The sequence below is a fragment of the Hemiscyllium ocellatum genome, chromosome 35 (genome assembly GCF_020745735.1).
Source record: "Hemiscyllium ocellatum isolate sHemOce1 chromosome 35, sHemOce1.pat.X.cur, whole genome shotgun sequence".
In the NCBI taxonomy this organism is placed as follows: Eukaryota; Metazoa; Chordata; class Chondrichthyes; order Orectolobiformes; family Hemiscylliidae; genus Hemiscyllium; species Hemiscyllium ocellatum.
This window is the reverse complement of record NC_083435.1, coordinates 48,844,624-48,868,501: the sequence shown is the minus strand read 5'-3', so window position 1 is coordinate 48,868,501 and position 23,878 is coordinate 48,844,624. Positions and strand designations below refer to the sequence as shown.

General features: G+C 45.2%; 8 non-coding genes across 8 annotated transcripts; all 8 read left to right on the top strand.

Annotated features, from left to right (window-relative positions):
* Window positions 1–1,863: 1,863 nt before the first annotated feature.
* trnal-uag (transfer RNA leucine (anticodon UAG)) lies at window positions 1,864–1,945 on the top strand. Its single transcript has one exon. It is a non-coding gene; the product is annotated as a tRNA-Leu (tRNA).
* A 2,831-nt stretch (window positions 1,946–4,776) lies between these two features.
* On the top strand, window positions 4,777–4,858 carry trnal-uag (transfer RNA leucine (anticodon UAG)). The gene has a single exon. It is a non-coding gene; the product is annotated as a tRNA-Leu (tRNA).
* A 2,831-nt stretch (window positions 4,859–7,689) lies between these two features.
* Window positions 7,690–7,771, top strand: trnal-uag (transfer RNA leucine (anticodon UAG)). Its single transcript has one exon. It is a non-coding gene; the product is annotated as a tRNA-Leu (tRNA).
* A 2,831-nt stretch (window positions 7,772–10,602) lies between these two features.
* Window positions 10,603–10,684, top strand: trnal-uag (transfer RNA leucine (anticodon UAG)). Its single transcript has one exon. It is a non-coding gene; the product is annotated as a tRNA-Leu (tRNA).
* Window positions 10,685–13,515: 2,831 nt separating this feature from the next.
* trnal-uag (transfer RNA leucine (anticodon UAG)) lies at window positions 13,516–13,597 on the top strand. Its single transcript has one exon. It is a non-coding gene; the product is annotated as a tRNA-Leu (tRNA).
* Window positions 13,598–16,428: 2,831 nt separating this feature from the next.
* On the top strand, window positions 16,429–16,510 carry trnal-uag (transfer RNA leucine (anticodon UAG)). The gene has a single exon. It is a non-coding gene; the product is annotated as a tRNA-Leu (tRNA).
* A 2,831-nt stretch (window positions 16,511–19,341) lies between these two features.
* Window positions 19,342–19,423, top strand: trnal-uag (transfer RNA leucine (anticodon UAG)). The gene has a single exon. It is a non-coding gene; the product is annotated as a tRNA-Leu (tRNA).
* Window positions 19,424–22,254: 2,831 nt separating this feature from the next.
* Window positions 22,255–22,336, top strand: trnal-uag (transfer RNA leucine (anticodon UAG)). The gene has a single exon. It is a non-coding gene; the product is annotated as a tRNA-Leu (tRNA).
* Window positions 22,337–23,878: the final 1,542 nt, after the last annotated feature.

Genomic DNA, 23,878 nt, shown 5'->3' with positions numbered 1-23,878 from the left:
GATACTTCGGTGTATCTCGTCCATGCATACCACACAGCCAAAATTAAACAACTCCCATGAAACAACGAGCATTTGGAAACAGAAAGGTGAAAGGTAGAACGTCTTCAACTTTCAGTGTCGGATACCACTGAGCTGCAGCAGGGGCGGCTGTGGGCTTGTTTCTGTAGCATAGTGATCAGCACGTTCACCTTCCGCAAGATAGGTTCCCGCGGTCGAAACTGTTTTGTTCTTCATCTGCAGCCTTTTACATGGACAAGAACGGAGCTTTCCTGCTTGCTTTCCCATCTGCAAACCTGCCTTCGAATTTGCTTGAACAAATCTGCTCTCGTAGTGAAATGCAATGCATTTCCATTTGATTACTGTGCAGAGCATTGTAAAGATATTCTACAAACTGCTTCTGATCATGTGCCATTCAGTTTGAGAGTGTAGTTACCGATCCTTCCACGAAGAGCAATACTGCATTTGCATTCCTTGCTGAGGCGGCCCGGTTCAAAGACAGGGAAGAAGGTGATGCGCTGGTGTCACAGTGCACCACGGATTCCTGAACTATTCTGTCTGCCAAATGTACCCCAAAGTCGTATCTGAAAGGCCTCATTTGGAAGCTGTCTGTCGTTATTCAAAGTGCGAGAATTGGCACCAGAGGTCCTGCATCATGTTTTGGAGCAGTTCGCACGTTAGTGGCTCATTCAATCAGCAACAGCAATGAAAGAAATTGCACTCTCAGAGGAAGCTCTGGACCTGTGCTTTCAAAGCTAGCATTAAGGTGCGCCCCGAGATCTAAGCCATGTTGGAATTTAAACGGAGGAATCGACAAAGAGGCTGCAGAATAACATCGCATCCTTTTGGTTTTCATTAAATCACTGATGAGCAGGAAAATGTAAACGGGGGAGAGCGACTGGGAAAGTGAGGCAGTTGCAGCTCTGTTGAAACTCCTTCTTTTTGAGTCACTCAGCAACAAGAGGCGTGAAGGTGACTCAGGCGTGAGAGCTCTTCACATCGAGAACAAAAAGCAATCAAGTGCAGTTAGCACCACTCCCGGAGTGGGGGTGGGGTGAGATAATTAGCTTTTGATTTCAGTTCCTCTGTTCAGAAACTGCCTTTTAAATTGAGGTGAACAGAAACTGCATTTCTAATAAGCACCATGGAATTTAGCAAGATTTTTTGAGTCGCTTCTCGTCGATTCCCACGCAGGTTTCCAACTCAGTTGATGTCGATGTGGCTCATGTCCAGGTGTGAACATCCCTGCAGCCAATTGCATAAAAGGCAAGGAAAGTGGCATCTCGAACTGGCCCCGAGGTCAGAGCATCCTCACAATGTGATCGGTCGTTCTCGGATTGTAATGCTACCTCCGGTGTTAGTGTGGAGAACATTCTTTGGGACTATTATTCTACAAAACAGACACAGTGACTGAAACTATGCTGCACGGTATGATGTGGAACACGGCCTGCTCAGCTTTGTTTATTTTCCCTGTAGTCCGGTGTGTTTCATGTTCCGTGTAAACGTGAAAGTTGTCCTATTTCGAGCAATGGGTGAAATCATTTAGCAAAGTAAGAATCGAAATTGCAGTAATGTCAAGCAGTTCATGGTTATTTGACCAAATCATAAGCGAACATGTATGCTCACGCACTCACAGATACATTTGTAGTTGAAAAGAGTCTGAGAAGATAGCCTCAGCTTACCATTGATTTTTATCCGGATTGATGGGCTATCATTATCTGCTGCGAAATTGATATTGTAGCCGGGCACATCCACGCAGCCGTGCGAGTCCGAGAGGGATCATGGAACCCTTTTCACTTGACTTTCCATCTGTTGTTATGCAGGAGCTCAATTGGAAGTGAAAGAAAATGGGGAACTGGCGCAGTTGGTAGTGTGGCCGAGCGGTCTAAGGCGCTGGATTTAGGTTCCAGTCTCGACAGGGGCGTGGGTTCGAATCCCACCACTGCCATTGCTGCTGATCGACTGCAACGGTGCAGCTTGTTGAAATGCTGTTGCCACCACTGATGTTGTTTCGTTCAGAACAAAATTCGATTTGTTTCCCTGGGAATTAACTGTCGAGTGGGAAAGTGCCAAATTTCCTCTGCTGTCATGATCGTGTTCGTCTCCCGCGTGGAAAATTGCAAACATCTCTACTGTTGCTTTACGTTCCAAGCATGTTGAGATTTTACTGGAACCGAATGGTGACTGCTATTTCATCGCTGTTGTGAAACAAAGTCCTGCGGTGAGTCGATTCATCGTTATTTGGCTTTCTGGCGAGTGGGAAAATCGTTCCGATGAATTTTGATGTCATATGCTATTGAATTTCTCCAATTTCCTTCGTTTCTGTCCCGGAGACCCCTGAAGGGAAAGGTAATCTAATCGAGACTGTGATTGGTGAAATTCACTTTTTGTGGCCCATTCTTATTATGTTCTTTCTTTCTCTCTTTTCAGCATTGTCTGTGATATGGTGGTGCACTGAGGCTCAAGTATCATTGAAAAGTAATTTGGAATTGCCCTGTTGTTAGTTGTGAGATTACTTTACGGCTCATGCCCTCGGAGTGTCTCACATTTAGCATTCATGCTCACTGTATCTGAAAATGCATTTGGTTTGCCAGTTTTGTTTGTGTTGCGTGCCAAATGTTTTCTGTTTTGCGATTCGTTCAATACATTACGAATTAACAGGCTTTCTGAGGTAATTTCCAGCTGCAAAAACTCCTCAACTGAGAATCTGGGAAAATTTCACAGAGTATGGTCAGTCGCAGCAAAAGTAAGGAAGTCCTTCGTTTCTGCAGTGTTTCACAATACTACCTTTCCAGTGAGCAGTCGAACAGACTAAATGATTGTGCCACAGACTGCGACGGCCAGCTCGGCTAAAAAGTTATCCTTTTAAAGCCGGTGTAAGCAACACAACGTTATTGGGCTACACCGCGTGAAAACAGATACTTCGGTGTATCTCGTCCACGCATACCACACAGCCAAAATTAAACAACTCCCATGAAACAACGAGCATTTGGAAACAGAAAGGTGAAAGGTAGAACGTCTTCAACTTTCAGTGTCGGATACCACTGAGCTGCAGCAGGGGCGGCTGTGGGCTTGTTTCTGTAGCATAGTGATCAGCACGTTCACCTTCCGCAAGATAGGTTCCCGCGGTCGAAACTGTTTTGTTCTTCATCTGCAGCCTTTTACATGGACAAGAACGGAGCTTTCCTGCTTGCTTTCCCATCTGCAAACCTGCCTTCGAATTTGCTTGAACAAATCTGCTCTCGTAGTGAAATGCAATGCATTTCCATTTGATTACTGTGCAGAGCATTGTAAAGATATTCTACAAACTGCTTCTGATCATGTGCCATTCAGTTTGAGAGTGTAGTTACCGATCCTTCCACGAAGAGCAATACTGCATTTGCATTCCTTGCTGAGGCGGCCCGGTTCAAAGACAGGGAAGAAGGTGATGCGCTGGTGTCACAGTGCACCACGGATTCCTGAACTATTCTGTCTGCCAAATGTACCCCAAAGTCGTATCTGAAAGGCCTCATTTGGAAGCTGTCTGTCGTTATTCAAAGTGCGAGAATTGGCACCAGAGGTCCTGCATCATGTTTTGGAGCAGTTCGCACGTTAGTGGCTCATTCAATCAGCAACAGCAATGAAAGAAATTGCACTCTCAGAGGAAGCTCTGGACCTGTGCTTTCAAAGCTAGCATTAAGGTGCGCCCCGAGATCTAAGCCATGTTGGAATTTAAACGGAGGAATCGACAAAGAGGCTGCAGAATAACATCGCATCCTTTTGGTTTTCATTAAATCACTGATGAGCAGGAAAATGTAAACGGGGAGAGCGACTGGGAAAGTGAGGCAGTTGCAGCTCTGTTGAAACTCCTTCTTTTTGAGTCACTCAGCAACAAGAGGCGTGAAGGTGACTCAGGCGTGAGAGCTCTTCACATCGAGAACAAAAAGCAATCAAGTGCAGTTAGCACCACTCCCGGAGTGGGGGTGGGGTGAGATAATTAGCTTTTGATTTCAGTTCCTCTGTTCAGAAACTGCCTTTTAAATTGAGGTGAACAGAAACTGCATTTCTAATAAGCACCATGGAATTTAGCAAGATTTTTTGAGTCGCTTCTCGTCGATTCCCACGCAGGTTTCCAACTCAGTTGATGTCGATGTGGCTCATGTCCAGGTGTGAACATCCCTGCAGCCAATTGCATAAAAGGCAAGGAAAGTGGCATCTCGAACTGGCCCCGAGGTCAGAGCATCCTCACAATGTGATCGGTCGTTCTCGGATTGTAATGCTACCTCCGGTGTTAGTGTGGAGAACATTCTTTGGGACTATTATTCTACAAAACAGACACAGTGACTGAAACTATGCTGCACGGTATGATGTGGAACACGGCCTGCTCAGCTTTGTTTATTTTCCCTGTAGTCCGGTGTGTTTCATGTTCCGTGTAAACGTGAAAGTTGTCCTATTTCGAGCAATGGGTGAAATCATTTAGCAAAGTAAGAATCGAAATTGCAGTAATGTCAAGCAGTTCATGGTTATTTGACCAAATCATAAGCGAACATGTATGCTCACGCACTCACAGATACATTTGTAGTTGAAAAGAGTCTGAGAAGATAGCCTCAGCTTACCATTGATTTTTATCCGGATTGATGGGCTATCATTATCTGCTGCGAAATTGATATTGTAGCCGGGCACATCCACGCAGCCGTGCGAGTCCGAGAGGGATCATGGAACCCTTTTCACTTGACTTTCCATCTGTTGTTATGCAGGAGCTCAATTGGAAGTGAAAGAAAATGGGGAACTGGCGCAGTTGGTAGTGTGGCCGAGCGGTCTAAGGCGCTGGATTTAGGTTCCAGTCTCGACAGGGGCGTGGGTTCGAATCCCACCACTGCCATTGCTGCTGATCGACTGCAACGGTGCAGCTTGTTGAAATGCTGTTGCCACCACTGATGTTGTTTCGTTCAGAACAAAATTCGATTTGTTTCCCTGGGAATTAACTGTCGAGTGGGAAAGTGCCAAATTTCCTCTGCTGTCATGATCGTGTTCGTCTCCCGCGTGGAAAATTGCAAACATCTCTACTGTTGCTTTACGTTCCAAGCATGTTGAGATTTTACTGGAACCGAATGGTGACTGCTATTTCATCGCTGTTGTGAAACAAAGTCCTGCGGTGAGTCGATTCATCGTTATTTGGCTTTCTGGCGAGTGGGAAAATCGTTCCGATGAATTTTGATGTCATATGCTATTGAATTTCTCCAATTTCCTTCGTTTCTGTCCCGGAGACCCCTGAAGGGAAAGGTAATCTAATCGAGACTGTGATTGGTGAAATTCACTTTTTGTGGCCCATTCTTATTATGTTCTTTCTTTCTCTCTTTTCAGCATTGTCTGTGATATGGTGGTGCACTGAGGCTCAAGTATCATTGAAAAGTAATTTGGAATTGCCCTGTTGTTAGTTGTGAGATTACTTTACGGCTCATGCCCTCGGAGTGTCTCACATTTAGCATTCATGCTCACTGTATCTGAAAATGCATTTGGTTTGCCAGTTTTGTTTGTGTTGCGTGCCAAATGTTTTCTGTTTTGCGATTCGTTCAATACATTACGAATTAACAGGCTTTCTGAGGTAATTTCCAGCTGCAAAAACTCCTCAACTGAGAATCTGGGAAAATTTCACAGAGTATGGTCAGTCGCAGCAAAAGTAAGGAAGTCCTTCGTTTCTGCAGTGTTTCACAATACTACCTTTCCAGTGAGCAGTCGAACAGACTAAATGATTGTGCCACAGACTGCGACGGCCAGCTCGGCTAAAAAGTTATCCTTTTAAAGCCGGTGTAAGCAACACAACGTTATTGGGCTACACCGCGTGAAAACAGATACTTCGGTGTATCTCGTCCACGCATACCACACAGCCAAAATTAAACAACTCCCATGAAACAACGAGCATTTGGAAACAGAAAGGTGAAAGGTAGAACGTCTTCAACTTTCAGTGTCGGATACCACTGAGCTGCAGCAGGGGCGGCTGTGGGCTTGTTTCTGTAGCATAGTGATCAGCACGTTCACCTTCCGCAAGATAGGTTCCCGCGGTCGAAACTGTTTTGTTCTTCATCTGCAGCCTTTTACATGGACAAGAACGGAGCTTTCCTGCTTGCTTTCCCATCTGCAAACCTGCCTTCGAATTTGCTTGAACAAATCTGCTCTCGTAGTGAAATGCAATGCATTTCCATTTGATTACTGTGCAGAGCATTGTAAAGATATTCTACAAACTGCTTCTGATCATGTGCCATTCAGTTTGAGAGTGTAGTTACCGATCCTTCCACGAAGAGCAATACTGCATTTGCATTCCTTGCTGAGGCGGCCCGGTTCAAAGACAGGGAAGAAGGTGATGCGCTGGTGTCACAGTGCACCACGGATTCCTGAACTATTCTGTCTGCCAAATGTACCCCAAAGTCGTATCTGAAAGGCCTCATTTGGAAGCTGTCTGTCGTTATTCAAAGTGCGAGAATTGGCACCAGAGGTCCTGCATCATGTTTTGGAGCAGTTCGCACGTTAGTGGCTCATTCAATCAGCAACAGCAATGAAAGAAATTGCACTCTCAGAGGAAGCTCTGGACCTGTGCTTTCAAAGCTAGCATTAAGGTGCGCCCCGAGATCTAAGCCATGTTGGAATTTAAACGGAGGAATCGACAAAGAGGCTGCAGAATAACATCGCATCCTTTTGGTTTTCATTAAATCACTGATGAGCAGGAAAATGTAAACGGGGAGAGCGACTGGGAAAGTGAGGCAGTTGCAGCTCTGTTGAAACTCCTTCTTTTTGAGTCACTCAGCAACAAGAGGCGTGAAGGTGACTCAGGCGTGAGAGCTCTTCACATCGAGAACAAAAAGCAATCAAGTGCAGTTAGCACCACTCCCGGAGTGGGGGTGGGGTGAGATAATTAGCTTTTGATTTCAGTTCCTCTGTTCAGAAACTGCCTTTTAAATTGAGGTGAACAGAAACTGCATTTCTAATAAGCACCATGGAATTTAGCAAGATTTTTTGAGTCGCTTCTCGTCGATTCCCACGCAGGTTTCCAACTCAGTTGATGTCGATGTGGCTCATGTCCAGGTGTGAACATCCCTGCAGCCAATTGCATAAAAGGCAAGGAAAGTGGCATCTCGAACTGGCCCCGAGGTCAGAGCATCCTCACAATGTGATCGGTCGTTCTCGGATTGTAATGCTACCTCCGGTGTTAGTGTGGAGAACATTCTTTGGGACTATTATTCTACAAAACAGACACAGTGACTGAAACTATGCTGCACGGTATGATGTGGAACACGGCCTGCTCAGCTTTGTTTATTTTCCCTGTAGTCCGGTGTGTTTCATGTTCCGTGTAAACGTGAAAGTTGTCCTATTTCGAGCAATGGGTGAAATCATTTAGCAAAGTAAGAATCGAAATTGCAGTAATGTCAAGCAGTTCATGGTTATTTGACCAAATCATAAGCGAACATGTATGCTCACGCACTCACAGATACATTTGTAGTTGAAAAGAGTCTGAGAAGATAGCCTCAGCTTACCATTGATTTTTATCCGGATTGATGGGCTATCATTATCTGCTGCGAAATTGATATTGTAGCCGGGCACATCCACGCAGCCGTGCGAGTCCGAGAGGGATCATGGAACCCTTTTCACTTGACTTTCCATCTGTTGTTATGCAGGAGCTCAATTGGAAGTGAAAGAAAATGGGGAACTGGCGCAGTTGGTAGTGTGGCCGAGCGGTCTAAGGCGCTGGATTTAGGTTCCAGTCTCGACAGGGGCGTGGGTTCGAATCCCACCACTGCCATTGCTGCTGATCGACTGCAACGGTGCAGCTTGTTGAAATGCTGTTGCCACCACTGATGTTGTTTCGTTCAGAACAAAATTCGATTTGTTTCCCTGGGAATTAACTGTCGAGTGGGAAAGTGCCAAATTTCCTCTGCTGTCATGATCGTGTTCGTCTCCCGCGTGGAAAATTGCAAACATCTCTACTGTTGCTTTACGTTCCAAGCATGTTGAGATTTTACTGGAACCGAATGGTGACTGCTATTTCATCGCTGTTGTGAAACAAAGTCCTGCGGTGAGTCGATTCATCGTTATTTGGCTTTCTGGCGAGTGGGAAAATCGTTCCGATGAATTTTGATGTCATATGCTATTGAATTTCTCCAATTTCCTTCGTTTCTGTCCCGGAGACCCCTGAAGGGAAAGGTAATCTAATCGAGACTGTGATTGGTGAAATTCACTTTTTGTGGCCCATTCTTATTATGTTCTTTCTTTCTCTCTTTTCAGCATTGTCTGTGATATGGTGGTGCACTGAGGCTCAAGTATCATTGAAAAGTAATTTGGAATTGCCCTGTTGTTAGTTGTGAGATTACTTTACGGCTCATGCCCTCGGAGTGTCTCACATTTAGCATTCATGCTCACTGTATCTGAAAATGCATTTGGTTTGCCAGTTTTGTTTGTGTTGCGTGCCAAATGTTTTCTGTTTTGCGATTCGTTCAATACATTACGAATTAACAGGCTTTCTGAGGTAATTTCCAGCTGCAAAAACTCCTCAACTGAGAATCTGGGAAAATTTCACAGAGTATGGTCAGTCGCAGCAAAAGTAAGGAAGTCCTTCGTTTCTGCAGTGTTTCACAATACTACCTTTCCAGTGAGCAGTCGAACAGACTAAATGATTGTGCCACAGACTGCGACGGCCAGCTCGGCTAAAAAGTTATCCTTTTAAAGCCGGTGTAAGCAACACAACGTTATTGGGCTACACCGCGTGAAAACAGATACTTCGGTGTATCTCGTCCACGCATACCACACAGCCAAAATTAAACAACTCCCATGAAACAACGAGCATTTGGAAACAGAAAGGTGAAAGGTAGAACGTCTTCAACTTTCAGTGTCGGATACCACTGAGCTGCAGCAGGGGCGGCTGTGGGCTTGTTTCTGTAGCATAGTGATCAGCACGTTCACCTTCCGCAAGATAGGTTCCCGCGGTCGAAACTGTTTTGTTCTTCATCTGCAGCCTTTTACATGGACAAGAACGGAGCTTTCCTGCTTGCTTTCCCATCTGCAAACCTGCCTTCGAATTTGCTTGAACAAATCTGCTCTCGTAGTGAAATGCAATGCATTTCCATTTGATTACTGTGCAGAGCATTGTAAAGATATTCTACAAACTGCTTCTGATCATGTGCCATTCAGTTTGAGAGTGTAGTTACCGATCCTTCCACGAAGAGCAATACTGCATTTGCATTCCTTGCTGAGGCGGCCCGGTTCAAAGACAGGGAAGAAGGTGATGCGCTGGTGTCACAGTGCACCACGGATTCCTGAACTATTCTGTCTGCCAAATGTACCCCAAAGTCGTATCTGAAAGGCCTCATTTGGAAGCTGTCTGTCGTTATTCAAAGTGCGAGAATTGGCACCAGAGGTCCTGCATCATGTTTTGGAGCAGTTCGCACGTTAGTGGCTCATTCAATCAGCAACAGCAATGAAAGAAATTGCACTCTCAGAGGAAGCTCTGGACCTGTGCTTTCAAAGCTAGCATTAAGGTGCGCCCCGAGATCTAAGCCATGTTGGAATTTAAACGGAGGAATCGACAAAGAGGCTGCAGAATAACATCGCATCCTTTTGGTTTTCATTAAATCACTGATGAGCAGGAAAATGTAAACGGGGAGAGCGACTGGGAAAGTGAGGCAGTTGCAGCTCTGTTGAAACTCCTTCTTTTTGAGTCACTCAGCAACAAGAGGCGTGAAGGTGACTCAGGCGTGAGAGCTCTTCACATCGAGAACAAAAAGCAATCAAGTGCAGTTAGCACCACTCCCGGAGTGGGGGTGGGGTGAGATAATTAGCTTTTGATTTCAGTTCCTCTGTTCAGAAACTGCCTTTTAAATTGAGGTGAACAGAAACTGCATTTCTAATAAGCACCATGGAATTTAGCAAGATTTTTTGAGTCGCTTCTCGTCGATTCCCACGCAGGTTTCCAACTCAGTTGATGTCGATGTGGCTCATGTCCAGGTGTGAACATCCCTGCAGCCAATTGCATAAAAGGCAAGGAAAGTGGCATCTCGAACTGGCCCCGAGGTCAGAGCATCCTCACAATGTGATCGGTCGTTCTCGGATTGTAATGCTACCTCCGGTGTTAGTGTGGAGAACATTCTTTGGGACTATTATTCTACAAAACAGACACAGTGACTGAAACTATGCTGCACGGTATGATGTGGAACACGGCCTGCTCAGCTTTGTTTATTTTCCCTGTAGTCCGGTGTGTTTCATGTTCCGTGTAAACGTGAAAGTTGTCCTATTTCGAGCAATGGGTGAAATCATTTAGCAAAGTAAGAATCGAAATTGCAGTAATGTCAAGCAGTTCATGGTTATTTGACCAAATCATAAGCGAACATGTATGCTCACGCACTCACAGATACATTTGTAGTTGAAAAGAGTCTGAGAAGATAGCCTCAGCTTACCATTGATTTTTATCCGGATTGATGGGCTATCATTATCTGCTGCGAAATTGATATTGTAGCCGGGCACATCCACGCAGCCGTGCGAGTCCGAGAGGGATCATGGAACCCTTTTCACTTGACTTTCCATCTGTTGTTATGCAGGAGCTCAATTGGAAGTGAAAGAAAATGGGGAACTGGCGCAGTTGGTAGTGTGGCCGAGCGGTCTAAGGCGCTGGATTTAGGTTCCAGTCTCGACAGGGGCGTGGGTTCGAATCCCACCACTGCCATTGCTGCTGATCGACTGCAACGGTGCAGCTTGTTGAAATGCTGTTGCCACCACTGATGTTGTTTCGTTCAGAACAAAATTCGATTTGTTTCCCCGGGAATTAACTGTCGAGTGGGAAAGTGCCAAATTTCCTCTGCTGTCATGATCGTGTTCGTCTCCCGCGTGGAAAATTGCAAACATCTCTACTGTTGCTTTACGTTCCAAGCATGTTGAGATTTTACTGGAACCGAATGGTGACTGCTATTTCATCGCTGTTGTGAAACAAAGTCCTGCGGTGAGTCGATTCATCGTTATTTGGCTTTCTGGCGAGTGGGAAAATCGTTCCGATGAATTTTGATGTCATATGCTATTGAATTTCTCCAATTTCCTTCGTTTCTGTCCCGGAGACCCCTGAAGGGAAAGGTAATCTAATCGAGACTGTGATTGGTGAAATTCACTTTTTGTGGCCCATTCTTATTATGTTCTTTCTTTCTCTCTTTTCAGCATTGTCTGTGATATGGTGGTGCACTGAGGCTCAAGTATCATTGAAAAGTAATTTGGAATTGCCCTGTTGTTAGTTGTGAGATTACTTTACGGCTCATGCCCTCGGAGTGTCTCACATTTAGCATTCATGCTCACTGTATCTGAAAATGCATTTGGTTTGCCAGTTTTGTTTGTGTTGCGTGCCAAATGTTTTCTGTTTTGCGATTCGTTCAATACATTACGAATTAACAGGCTTTCTGAGGTAATTTCCAGCTGCAAAAACTCCTCAACTGAGAATCTGGGAAAATTTCACAGAGTATGGTCAGTCGCAGCAAAAGTAAGGAAGTCCTTCGTTTCTGCAGTGTTTCACAATACTACCTTTCCAGTGAGCAGTCGAACAGACTAAATGATTGTGCCACAGACTGCGACGGCCAGCTCGGCTAAAAAGTTATCCTTTTAAAGCCGGTGTAAGCAACACAACGTTATTGGGCTACACCGCGTGAAAACAGATACTTCGGTGTATCTCGTCCACGCATACCACACAGCCAAAATTAAACAACTCCCATGAAACAACGAGCATTTGGAAACAGAAAGGTGAAAGGTAGAACGTCTTCAACTTTCAGTGTCGGATACCACTGAGCTGCAGCAGGGGCGGCTGTGGGCTTGTTTCTGTAGCATAGTGATCAGCACGTTCACCTTCCGCAAGATAGGTTCCCGCGGTCGAAACTGTTTTGTTCTTCATCTGCAGCCTTTTACATGGACAAGAACGGAGCTTTCCTGCTTGCTTTCCCATCTGCAAACCTGCCTTCGAATTTGCTTGAACAAATCTGCTCTCGTAGTGAAATGCAATGCATTTCCATTTGATTACTGTGCAGAGCATTGTAAAGATATTCTACAAACTGCTTCTGATCATGTGCCATTCAGTTTGAGAGTGTAGTTACCGATCCTTCCACGAAGAGCAATACTGCATTTGCATTCCTTGCTGAGGCGGCCCGGTTCAAAGACAGGGAAGAAGGTGATGCGCTGGTGTCACAGTGCACCACGGATTCCTGAACTATTCTGTCTGCCAAATGTACCCCAAAGTCGTATCTGAAAGGCCTCATTTGGAAGCTGTCTGTCGTTATTCAAAGTGCGAGAATTGGCACCAGAGGTCCTGCATCATGTTTTGGAGCAGTTCGCACGTTAGTGGCTCATTCAATCAGCAACAGCAATGAAAGAAATTGCACTCTCAGAGGAAGCTCTGGACCTGTGCTTTCAAAGCTAGCATTAAGGTGCGCCCCGAGATCTAAGCCATGTTGGAATTTAAACGGAGGAATCGACAAAGAGGCTGCAGAATAACATCGCATCCTTTTGGTTTTCATTAAATCACTGATGAGCAGGAAAATGTAAACGGGGAGAGCGACTGGGAAAGTGAGGCAGTTGCAGCTCTGTTGAAACTCCTTCTTTTTGAGTCACTCAGCAACAAGAGGCGTGAAGGTGACTCAGGCGTGAGAGCTCTTCACATCGAGAACAAAAAGCAATCAAGTGCAGTTAGCACCACTCCCGGAGTGGGGGTGGGGTGAGATAATTAGCTTTTGATTTCAGTTCCTCTGTTCAGAAACTGCCTTTTAAATTGAGGTGAACAGAAACTGCATTTCTAATAAGCACCATGGAATTTAGCAAGATTTTTTGAGTCGCTTCTCGTCGATTCCCACGCAGGTTTCCAACTCAGTTGATGTCGATGTGGCTCATGTCCAGGTGTGAACATCCCTGCAGCCAATTGCATAAAAGGCAAGGAAAGTGGCATCTCGAACTGGCCCCGAGGTCAGAGCATCCTCACAATGTGATCGGTCGTTCTCGGATTGTAATGCTACCTCCGGTGTTAGTGTGGAGAACATTCTTTGGGACTATTATTCTACAAAACAGACACAGTGACTGAAACTATGCTGCACGGTATGATGTGGAACACGGCCTGCTCAGCTTTGTTTATTTTCCCTGTAGTCCGGTGTGTTTCATGTTCCGTGTAAACGTGAAAGTTGTCCTATTTCGAGCAATGGGTGAAATCATTTAGCAAAGTAAGAATCGAAATTGCAGTAATGTCAAGCAGTTCATGGTTATTTGACCAAATCATAAGCGAACATGTATGCTCACGCACTCACAGATACATTTGTAGTTGAAAAGAGTCTGAGAAGATAGCCTCAGCTTACCATTGATTTTTATCCGGATTGATGGGCTATCATTATCTGCTGCGAAATTGATATTGTAGCCGGGCACATCCACGCAGCCGTGCGAGTCCGAGAGGGATCATGGAACCCTTTTCACTTGACTTTCCATCTGTTGTTATGCAGGAGCTCAATTGGAAGTGAAAGAAAATGGGGAACTGGCGCAGTTGGTAGTGTGGCCGAGCGGTCTAAGGCGCTGGATTTAGGTTCCAGTCTCGACAGGGGCGTGGGTTCGAATCCCACCACTGCCATTGCTGCTGATCGACTGCAACGGTGCAGCTTGTTGAAATGCTGTTGCCACCACTGATGTTGTTTCGTTCAGAACAAAATTCGATTTGTTTCCCCGGGAATTAACTGTCGAGTGGGAAAGTGCCAAATTTCCTCTGCTGTCATGATCGTGTTCGTCTCCTGCGTGGAAAATTGCAAACATCTCTACTGTTGCTTTACGTTCCAAGCATGTTGAGATTTTACTGGAACCGAATGGTGACTGCTATTTCATCGCTGTTGTGAAACAAAGTCCTGCGGTGAGTCGATTCATCGTTATTTGGCTTTCTGGCGAGTGGGAAAATCGTTCCGATGAATTTTGATGTCATATGCTATTGAATTTCTCCAATTTCCTTCGTTTCTGTCCCGGAGACCCCTGAAGGGAAAGGTAATCTAATCGAGACTGTGATTGGTGAAATTCACTTTTTGTGGCCCATTCTTATTATGTTCTTTCTTTCTCTCTTTTCAGCATTGTCTGTGATATGGTGGTGCACTGAGGCTCAAGTATCATTGAAAAGTAATTTGGAATTGCCCTGTTGTTAGTTGTGAGATTACTTTACGGCTCATGCCCTCGGAGTGTCTCACATTTAGCATTCATGCTCACTGTATCTGAAAATGCATTTGGTTTGCCAGTTTTGTTTGTGTTGCGTGCCAAATGTTTTCTGTTTTGCGATTCGTTCAATACATTACGAATTAACAGGCTTTCTGAGGTAATTTCCAGCTGCAAAAACTCCTCAACTGAGAATCTGGGAAAATTTCACAGAGTATGGTCAGTCGCAGCAAAAGTAAGGAAGTCCTTCGTTTCTGCAGTGTTTCACAATACTACCTTTCCAGTGAGCAGTCGAACAGACTAAATGATTGTGCCACAGACTGCGACGGCCAGCTCGGCTAAAAAGTTATCCTTTTAAAGCCGGTGTAAGCAACACAACGTTATTGGGCTACACCGCGTGAAAACAGATACTTCGGTGTATCTCGTCCACGCATACCACACAGCCAAAATTAAACAACTCCCATGAAACAACGAGCATTTGGAAACAGAAAGGTGAAAGGTAGAACGTCTTCAACTTTCAGTGTCGGATACCACTGAGCTGCAGCAGGGGCGGCTGTGGGCTTGTTTCTGTAGCATAGTGATCAGCACGTTCACCTTCCGCAAGATAGGTTCCCGCGGTCGAAACTGTTTTGTTCTTCATCTGCAGCCTTTTACATGGACAAGAACGGAGCTTTCCTGCTTGCTTTCCCATCTGCAAACCTGCCTTCGAATTTGCTTGAACAAATCTGCTCTCGTAGTGAAATGCAATGCATTTCCATTTGATTACTGTGCAGAGCATTGTAAAGATATTCTACAAACTGCTTCTGATCATGTGCCATTCAGTTTGAGAGTGTAGTTACCGATCCTTCCACGAAGAGCAATACTGCATTTGCATTCCTTGCTGAGGCGGCCCGGTTCAAAGACAGGGAAGAAGGTGATGCGCTGGTGTCACAGTGCACCACGGATTCCTGAACTATTCTGTCTGCCAAATGTACCCCAAAGTCGTATCTGAAAGGCCTCATTTGGAAGCTGTCTGTCGTTATTCAAAGTGCGAGAATTGGCACCAGAGGTCCTGCATCATGTTTTGGAGCAGTTCGCACGTTAGTGGCTCATTCAATCAGCAACAGCAATGAAAGAAATTGCACTCTCAGAGGAAGCTCTGGACCTGTGCTTTCAAAGCTAGCATTAAGGTGCGCCCCGAGATCTAAGCCATGTTGGAATTTAAACGGAGGAATCGACAAAGAGGCTGCAGAATAACATCGCATCCTTTTGGTTTTCATTAAATCACTGATGAGCAGGAAAATGTAAACGGGGAGAGCGACTGGGAAAGTGAGGCAGTTGCAGCTCTGTTGAAACTCCTTCTTTTTGAGTCACTCAGCAACAAGAGGCGTGAAGGTGACTCAGGCGTGAGAGCTCTTCACATCGAGAACAAAAAGCAATCAAGTGCAGTTAGCACCACTCCCGGAGTGGGGGTGGGGTGAGATAATTAGCTTTTGATTTCAGTTCCTCTGTTCAGAAACTGCCTTTTAAATTGAGGTGAACAGAAACTGCATTTCTAATAAGCACCATGGAATTTAGCAAGATTTTTTGAGTCGCTTCTCGTCGATTCCCACGCAGGTTTCCAACTCAGTTGATGTCGATGTGGCTCATGTCCAGGTGTGAACATCCCTGCAGCCAATTGCATAAAAGGCAAGGAAAGTGGCATCTCGAACTGGCCCCGAGGTCAGAGCATCCTCACAATGTGATCGGTCGTTCTCGGATTGTAATGCTACCTCCGGTGTTAGTGTGGAGAACATTCTTTGGGACTATTATTCTACAAAACAGACACAGTGACTGAAACTATGCTGCACGGTATGATGTGGAACACGGCCTGCTCAGCTTTGTTTATTTTCCCTGTAGTCCGGTGTGTTTCATGTTCCGTGTAAACGTGAAAGTTGTCCTATTTCGAGCAATGGGTGAAATCATTTAGCAAAGTAAGAATCGAAATTGCAGTAATGTCAAGCAGTTCATGGTTATTTGACCAAATCATAAGCGAACATGTATGCTCACGCACTCACAGATACATTTGTAGTTGAAAAGAGTCTGAGAAGATAGCCTCAGCTTACCATTGATTTTTATCCGGATTGATGGGCTATCATTATCTGCTGCGAAATTGATATTGTAGCCGGGCACATCCACGCAGCCGTGCGAGTCCGAGAGGGATCATGGAACCCTTTTCACTTGACTTTCCATCTGTTGTTATGCAGGAGCTCAATTGGAAGTGAAAGAAAATGGGGAACTGGCGCAGTTGGTAGTGTGGCCGAGCGGTCTAAGGCGCTGGATTTAGGTTCCAGTCTCGACAGGGGCGTGGGTTCGAATCCCACCACTGCCATTGCTGCTGATCGACTGCAACGGTGCAGCTTGTTGAAATGCTGTTGCCACCACTGATGTTGTTTCGTTCAGAACAAAATTCGATTTGTTTCCCTGGGAATTAACTGTCGAGTGGGAAAGTGCCAAATTTCCTCTGCTGTCATGATCGTGTTCGTCTCCCGCGTGGAAAATTGCAAACATCTCTACTGTTGCTTTACGTTCCAAGCATGTTGAGATTTTACTGGAACCGAATGGTGACTGCTATTTCATCGCTGTTGTGAAACAAAGTCCTGCGGTGAGTCGATTCATCGTTATTTGGCTTTCTGGCGAGTGGGAAAATCGTTCCGATGAATTTTGATGTCATATGCTATTGAATTTCTCCAATTTCCTTCGTTTCTGTCCCGGAGACCCCTGAAGGGAAAGGTAATCTAATCGAGACTGTGATTGGTGAAATTCACTTTTTGTGGCCCATTCTTATTATGTTCTTTCTTTCTCTCTTTTCAGCATTGTCTGTGATATGGTGGTGCACTGAGGCTCAAGTATCATTGAAAAGTAATTTGGAATTGCCCTGTTGTTAGTTGTGAGATTACTTTACGGCTCATGCCCTCGGAGTGTCTCACATTTAGCATTCATGCTCACTGTATCTGAAAATGCATTTGGTTTGCCAGTTTTGTTTGTGTTGCGTGCCAAATGTTTTCTGTTTTGCGATTCGTTCAATACATTACGAATTAACAGGCTTTCTGAGGTAATTTCCAGCTGCAAAAACTCCTCAACTGAGAATCTGGGAAAATTTCACAGAGTATGGTCAGTCGCAGCAAAAGTAAGGAAGTCCTTCGTTTCTGCAGTGTTTCACAATACTACCTTTCCAGTGAGCAGTCGAACAGACTAAATGATTGTGCCACAGACTGCGACGGCCAGCTCGGCTAAAAAGTTATCCTTTTAAAGCCGGTGTAAGCAACACAACGTTATTGGGCTACACCGCGTGAAAACAGATACTTCGGTGTATCTCGTCCACGCATACCACACAGCCAAAATTAAACAACTCCCATGAAACAACGAGCATTTGGAAACAGAAAGGTGAAAGGTAGAACGTCTTCAACTTTCAGTGTCGGATACCACTGAGCTGCAGCAGGGGCGGCTGTGGGCTTGTTTCTGTAGCATAGTGATCAGCACGTTCACCTTCCGCAAGATAGGTTCCCGCGGTCGAAACTGTTTTGTTCTTCATCTGCAGCCTTTTACATGGACAAGAACGGAGCTTTCCTGCTTGCTTTCCCATCTGCAAACCTGCCTTCGAATTTGCTTGAACAAATCTGCTCTCGTAGTGAAATGCAATGCATTTCCATTTGATTACTGTGCAGAGCATTGTAAAGATATTCTACAAACTGCTTCTGATCATGTGCCATTCAGTTTGAGAGTGTAGTTACCGATCCTTCCACGAAGAGCAATACTGCATTTGCATTCCTTGCTGAGGCGGCCCGGTTCAAAGACAGGGAAGAAGGTGATGCGCTGGTGTCACAGTGCACCACGGATTCCTGAACTATTCTGTCTGCCAAATGTACCCCAAAGTCGTATCTGAAAGGCCTCATTTGGAAGCTGTCTGTCGTTATTCAAAGTGCGAGAATTGGCACCAGAGGTCCTGCATCATGTTTTGGAGCAGTTCGCACGTTAGTGGCTCATTCAATCAGCAACAGCAATGAAAGAAATTGCACTCTCAGAGGAAGCTCTGGACCTGTGCTTTCAAAGCTAGCATTAAGGTGCGCCCCGAGATCTAAGCCATGTTGGAATTTAAACGGAGGAATCGACAAAGAGGCTGCAGAATAACATCGCATCCTTTTGGTTTTCATTAAATCACTGATGAGCAGGAAAATGTAAACGGGGAGAGCGACTGGGAAAGTGAGGCAGTTGCAGCTCTGTTGAAACTCCTTCTTTTTGAGTCACTCAGCAACAAGAGGCGTGAAGGTGACTCAGGCGTGAGAGCTCTTCACATCGAGAACAAAAAGCAATCAAGTGCAGTTAGCACCACTCCCGGAGTGGGGGTGGGGTGAGATAATTAGCTTTTGATTTCAGTTCCTCTGTTCAGAAACTGCCTTTTAAATTGAGGTGAACAGAAACTGCATTTCTAATAAGCACCATGGAATTTAGCAAGATTTTTTGAGTCGCTTCTCGTCGATTCCCACGCAGGTTTCCAACTCAGTTGATGTCGATGTGGCTCATGTCCAGGTGTGAACATCCCTGCAGCCAATTGCATAAAAGGCAAGGAAAGTGGCATCTCGAACTGGCCCCGAGGTCAGAGCATCCTCACAATGTGATCGGTCGTTCTCGGATTGTAATGCTACCTCCGGTGTTAGTGTGGAGAACATTCTTTGGGACTATTATTCTACAAAACAGACACAGTGACTGAAACTATGCTGCACGGTATGATGTGGAACACGGCCTGCTCAGCTTTGTTTATTTTCCCTGTAGTCCGGTGTGTTTCATGTTCCGTGTAAACGTGAAAGTTGTCCTATTTCGAGCAATGGGTGAAATCATTTAGCAAAGTAAGAATCGAAATTGCAGTAATGTCAAGCAGTTCATGGTTATTTGACCAAATCATAAGCGAACATGTATGCTCACGCACTCACAGATACATTTGTAGTTGAAAAGAGTCTGAGAAGATAGCCTCAGCTTACCATTGATTTTTATCCGGATTGATGGGCTATCATTATCTGCTGCGAAATTGATATTGTAGCCGGGCACATCCACGCAGCCGTGCGAGTCCGAGAGGGATCATGGAACCCTTTTCACTTGACTTTCCATCTGTTGTTATGCAGGAGCTCAATTGGAAGTGAAAGAAAATGGGGAACTGGCGCAGTTGGTAGTGTGGCCGAGCGGTCTAAGGCGCTGGATTTAGGTTCCAGTCTCGACAGGGGCGTGGGTTCGAATCCCACCACTGCCATTGCTGCTGATCGACTGCAACGGTGCAGCTTGTTGAAATGCTGTTGCCACCACTGATGTTGTTTCGTTCAGAACAAAATTCGATTTGTTTCCCCGGGAATTAACTGTCGAGTGGGAAAGTGCCAAATTTCCTCTGCTGTCATGATCGTGTTCGTCTCCCGCGTGGAAAATTGCAAACATCTCTACTGTTGCTTTACGTTCCAAGCATGTTGAGATTTTACTGGAACCGAATGGTGACTGCTATTTCATCGCTGTTGTGAAACAAAGTCCTGCGGTGAGTCGATTCATCGTTATTTGGCTTTCTGGCGAGTGGGAAAATCGTTCCGATGAATTTTGATGTCATATGCTATTGAATTTCTCCAATTTCCTTCGTTTCTGTCCCGGAGACCCCTGAAGGGAAAGGTAATCTAATCGAGACTGTGATTGGTGAAATTCACTTTTTGTGGCCCATTCTTATTATGTTCTTTCTTTCTCTCTTTTCAGCATTGTCTGTGATATGGTGGTGCACTGAGGCTCAAGTATCATTGAAAAGTAATTTGGAATTGCCCTGTTGTTAGTTGTGAGATTACTTTACGGCTCATGCCCTCGGAGTGTCTCACATTTAGCATTCATGCTCACTGTATCTGAAAATGCATTTGGTTTGCCAGTTTTGTTTGTGTTGCGTGCCAAATGTTTTCTGTTTTGCGATTCGTTCAATACATTACGAATTAACAGGCTTTCTGAGGTAATTTCCAGCTGCAAAAACTCCTCAACTGAGAATCTGGGAAAATTTCACAGAGTATGGTCAGTCGCAGCAAAAGTAAGGAAGTCCTTCGTTTCTGCAGTGTTTCACAATACTACCTTTCCAGTGAGCAGTCGAACAGACTAAATGATTGTGCCACAGACTGCGACGGCCAGCTCGGCTAAAAAGTTATCCTTTTAAAGCCGGTGTAAGCAACACAACGTTATTGGGCTACACCGCGTGAAAACAGATACTTCGGTGTATCTCGTCCACGCATACCACACAGCCAAAATTAAACAACTCCCATGAAACAACGAGCATTTGGAAACAGAAAGGTGAAAGGTAGAACGTCTTCAACTTTCAGTGTCGGATACCACTGAGCTGCAGCAGGGGCGGCTGTGGGCTTGTTTCTGTAGCATAGTGATCAGCACGTTCACCTTCCGCAAGATAGGTTCCCGCGGTCGAAACTGTTTTGTTCTTCATCTGCAGCCTTTTACATGGACAAGAACGGAGCTTTCCTGCTTGCTTTCCCATCTGCAAACCTGCCTTCGAATTTGCTTGAACAAATCTGCTCTCGTAGTGAAATGCAATGCATTTCCATTTGATTACTGTGCAGAGCATTGTAAAGATATTCTACAAACTGCTTCTGATCATGTGCCATTCAGTTTGAGAGTGTAGTTACCGATCCTTCCACGAAGAGCAATACTGCATTTGCATTCCTTGCTGAGGCGGCCCGGTTCAAAGACAGGGAAGAAGGTGATGCGCTGGTGTCACAGTGCACCACGGATTCCTGAACTATTCTGTCTGCCAAATGTACCCCAAAGTCGTATCTGAAAGGCCTCATTTGGAAGCTGTCTGTCGTTATTCAAAGTGCGAGAATTGGCACCAGAGGTCCTGCATCATGTTTTGGAGCAGTTCGCACGTTAGTGGCTCATTCAATCAGCAACAGCAATGAAAGAAATTGCACTCTCAGAGGAAGCTCTGGACCTGTGCTTTCAAAGCTAGCATTAAGGTGCGCCCCGAGATCTAAGCCATGTTGGAATTTAAACGGAGGAATCGACAAAGAGGCTGCAGAATAACATCGCATCCTTTTGGTTTTCATTAAATCACTGATGAGCAGGAAAATGTAAACGGGGAGAGCGACTGGGAAAGTGAGGCAGTTGCAGCTCTGTTGAAACTCCTTCTTTTTGAGTCACTCAGCAACAAGAGGCGTGAAGGTGACTCAGGCGTGAGAGCTCTTCACATCGAGAACAAAAAGCAATCAAGTGCAGTTAGCACCACTCCCGGAGTGGGGGTGGGGTGAGATAATTAGCTTTTGATTTCAGTTCCTCTGTTCAGAAACTGCCTTTTAAATTGAGGTGAACAGAAACTGCATTTCTAATAAGCACCATGGAATTTAGCAAGATTTTTTGAGTCGCTTCTCGTCGATTCCCACGCAGGTTTCCAACTCAGTTGATGTCGATGTGGCTCATGTCCAGGTGTGAACATCCCTGCAGCCAATTGCATAAAAGGCAAGGAAAGTGGCATCTCGAACTGGCCCCGAGGTCAGAGCATCCTCACAATGTGATCGGTCGTTCTCGGATTGTAATGCTACCTCCGGTGTTAGTGTGGAGAACATTCTTTGGGACTATTATTCTACAAAACAGACACAGTGACTGAAACTATGCTGCACGGTATGATGTGGAACACGGCCTGCTCAGCTTTGTTTATTTTCCCTGTAGTCCGGTGTGTTTCATGTTCCGTGTAAACGTGAAAGTTGTCCTATTTCGAGCAATGGGTGAAATCATTTAGCAAAGTAAGAATCGAAATTGCAGTAATGTCAAGCAGTTCATGGTTATTTGACCAAATCATAAGCGAACATGTATGCTCACGCACTCACAGATACATTTGTAGTTGAAAAGAGTCTGAGAAGATAGCCTCAGCTTACCATTGATTTTTATCCGGATTGATGGGCTATCATTATCTGCTGCGAAATTGATATTGTAGCCGGGCACATCCACGCAGCCGTGCGAGTCCGAGAGGGATCATGGAACCCTTTTCACTTGACTTTCCATCTGTTGTTATGCAGGAGCTCAATTGGAAGTGAAAGAAAATGGGGAACTGGCGCAGTTGGTAGTGTGGCCGAGCGGTCTAAGGCGCTGGATTTAGGTTCCAGTCTCGACAGGGGCGTGGGTTCGAATCCCACCACTGCCATTGCTGCTGATCGACTGCAACGGTGCAGCTTGTTGAAATGCTGTTGCCACCACTGATGTTGTTTCGTTCAGAACAAAATTCGATTTGTTTCCCCGGGAATTAACTGTCGAGTGGGAAAGTGCCAAATTTCCTCTGCTGTCATGATCGTGTTCGTCTCCCGCGTGGAAAATTGCAAACATCTCTACTGTTGCTTTACGTTCCAAGCATGTTGAGATTTTACTGGAACCGAATGGTGACTGCTATTTCATCGCTGTTGTGAAACAAAGTCCTGCGGTGAGTCGATTCATCGTTATTTGGCTTTCTGGCGAGTGGGAAAATCGTTCCGATGAATTTTGATGTCATATGCTATTGAATTTCTCCAATTTCCTTCGTTTCTGTCCCGGAGACCCCTGAAGGGAAAGGTAATCTAATCGAGACTGTGATTGGTGAAATTCACTTTTTGTGGCCCATTCTTATTATGTTCTTTCTTTCTCTCTTTTCAGCATTGTCTGTGATATGGTGGTGCACTGAGGCTCAAGTATCATTGAAAAGTAATTTGGAATTGCCCTGTTGTTAGTTGTGAGATTACTTTACGGCTCATGCCCTCGGAGTGTCTCACATTTAGCATTCATGCTCACTGTATCTGAAAATGCATTTGGTTTGCCAGTTTTGTTTGTGTTGCGTGCCAAATGTTTTCTGTTTTGCGATTCGTTCAATACATTACGAATTAACAGGCTTTCTGAGGTAATTTCCAGCTGCAAAAACTCCTCAACTGAGAATCTGGGAAAATTTCACAGAGTATGGTCAGTCGCAGCAAAAGTAAGGAAGTCCTTCGTTTCTGCAGTGTTTCACAATACTACCTTTCCAGTGAGCAGTCGAACAGACTAAATGATTGTGCCACAGACTGCGACGGCCAGCTCGGCTAAAAAGTTATCCTTTTAAAGCCGGTGTAAGCAACACAACGTTATTGGGCTACACCGCGTGAAAACAGATACTTCGGTGTATCTCGTCCACGCATACCACACAGCCAAAATTAAACAACTCCCATGAAACAACGAGCATTTGGAAACAGAAAGGTGAAAGGTAGAACGTCTTCAACTTTCAGTGTCGGATACCACTGAGCTGCAGCAGGGGCGGCTGTGGGCTTGTTTCTGTAGCATAGTGATCAGCACGTTCACCTTCCGCAAGATAGGTTCCCGCGGTCGAAACTGTTTTGTTCTTCATCTGCAGCCTTTTACATGGACAAGAACGGAGCTTTCCTGCTTGCTTTCCCATCTGCAAACCTGCCTTCGAATTTGCTTGAAAAAATCTGCTCTCGTAGTGAAATGCAATGCATTTCCATTTGATTACTGTGCAGAGCATTGTAAAGATATTCTACAAACTGCTTCTGATCATGTGCCATTCAGTTTGAGAGTGTAGTTACCGATCCTTCCACGAAGAGCAATACTGCATTTGCATTCCTTGCTGAGGCGGCCCGGTTCAAAGACAGGGAAGAAGGTGATGCGCTGGTGTCACAGTGCACCACGGATTCCTGAACTATTCTGTCTGCCAAATGTACCCCAA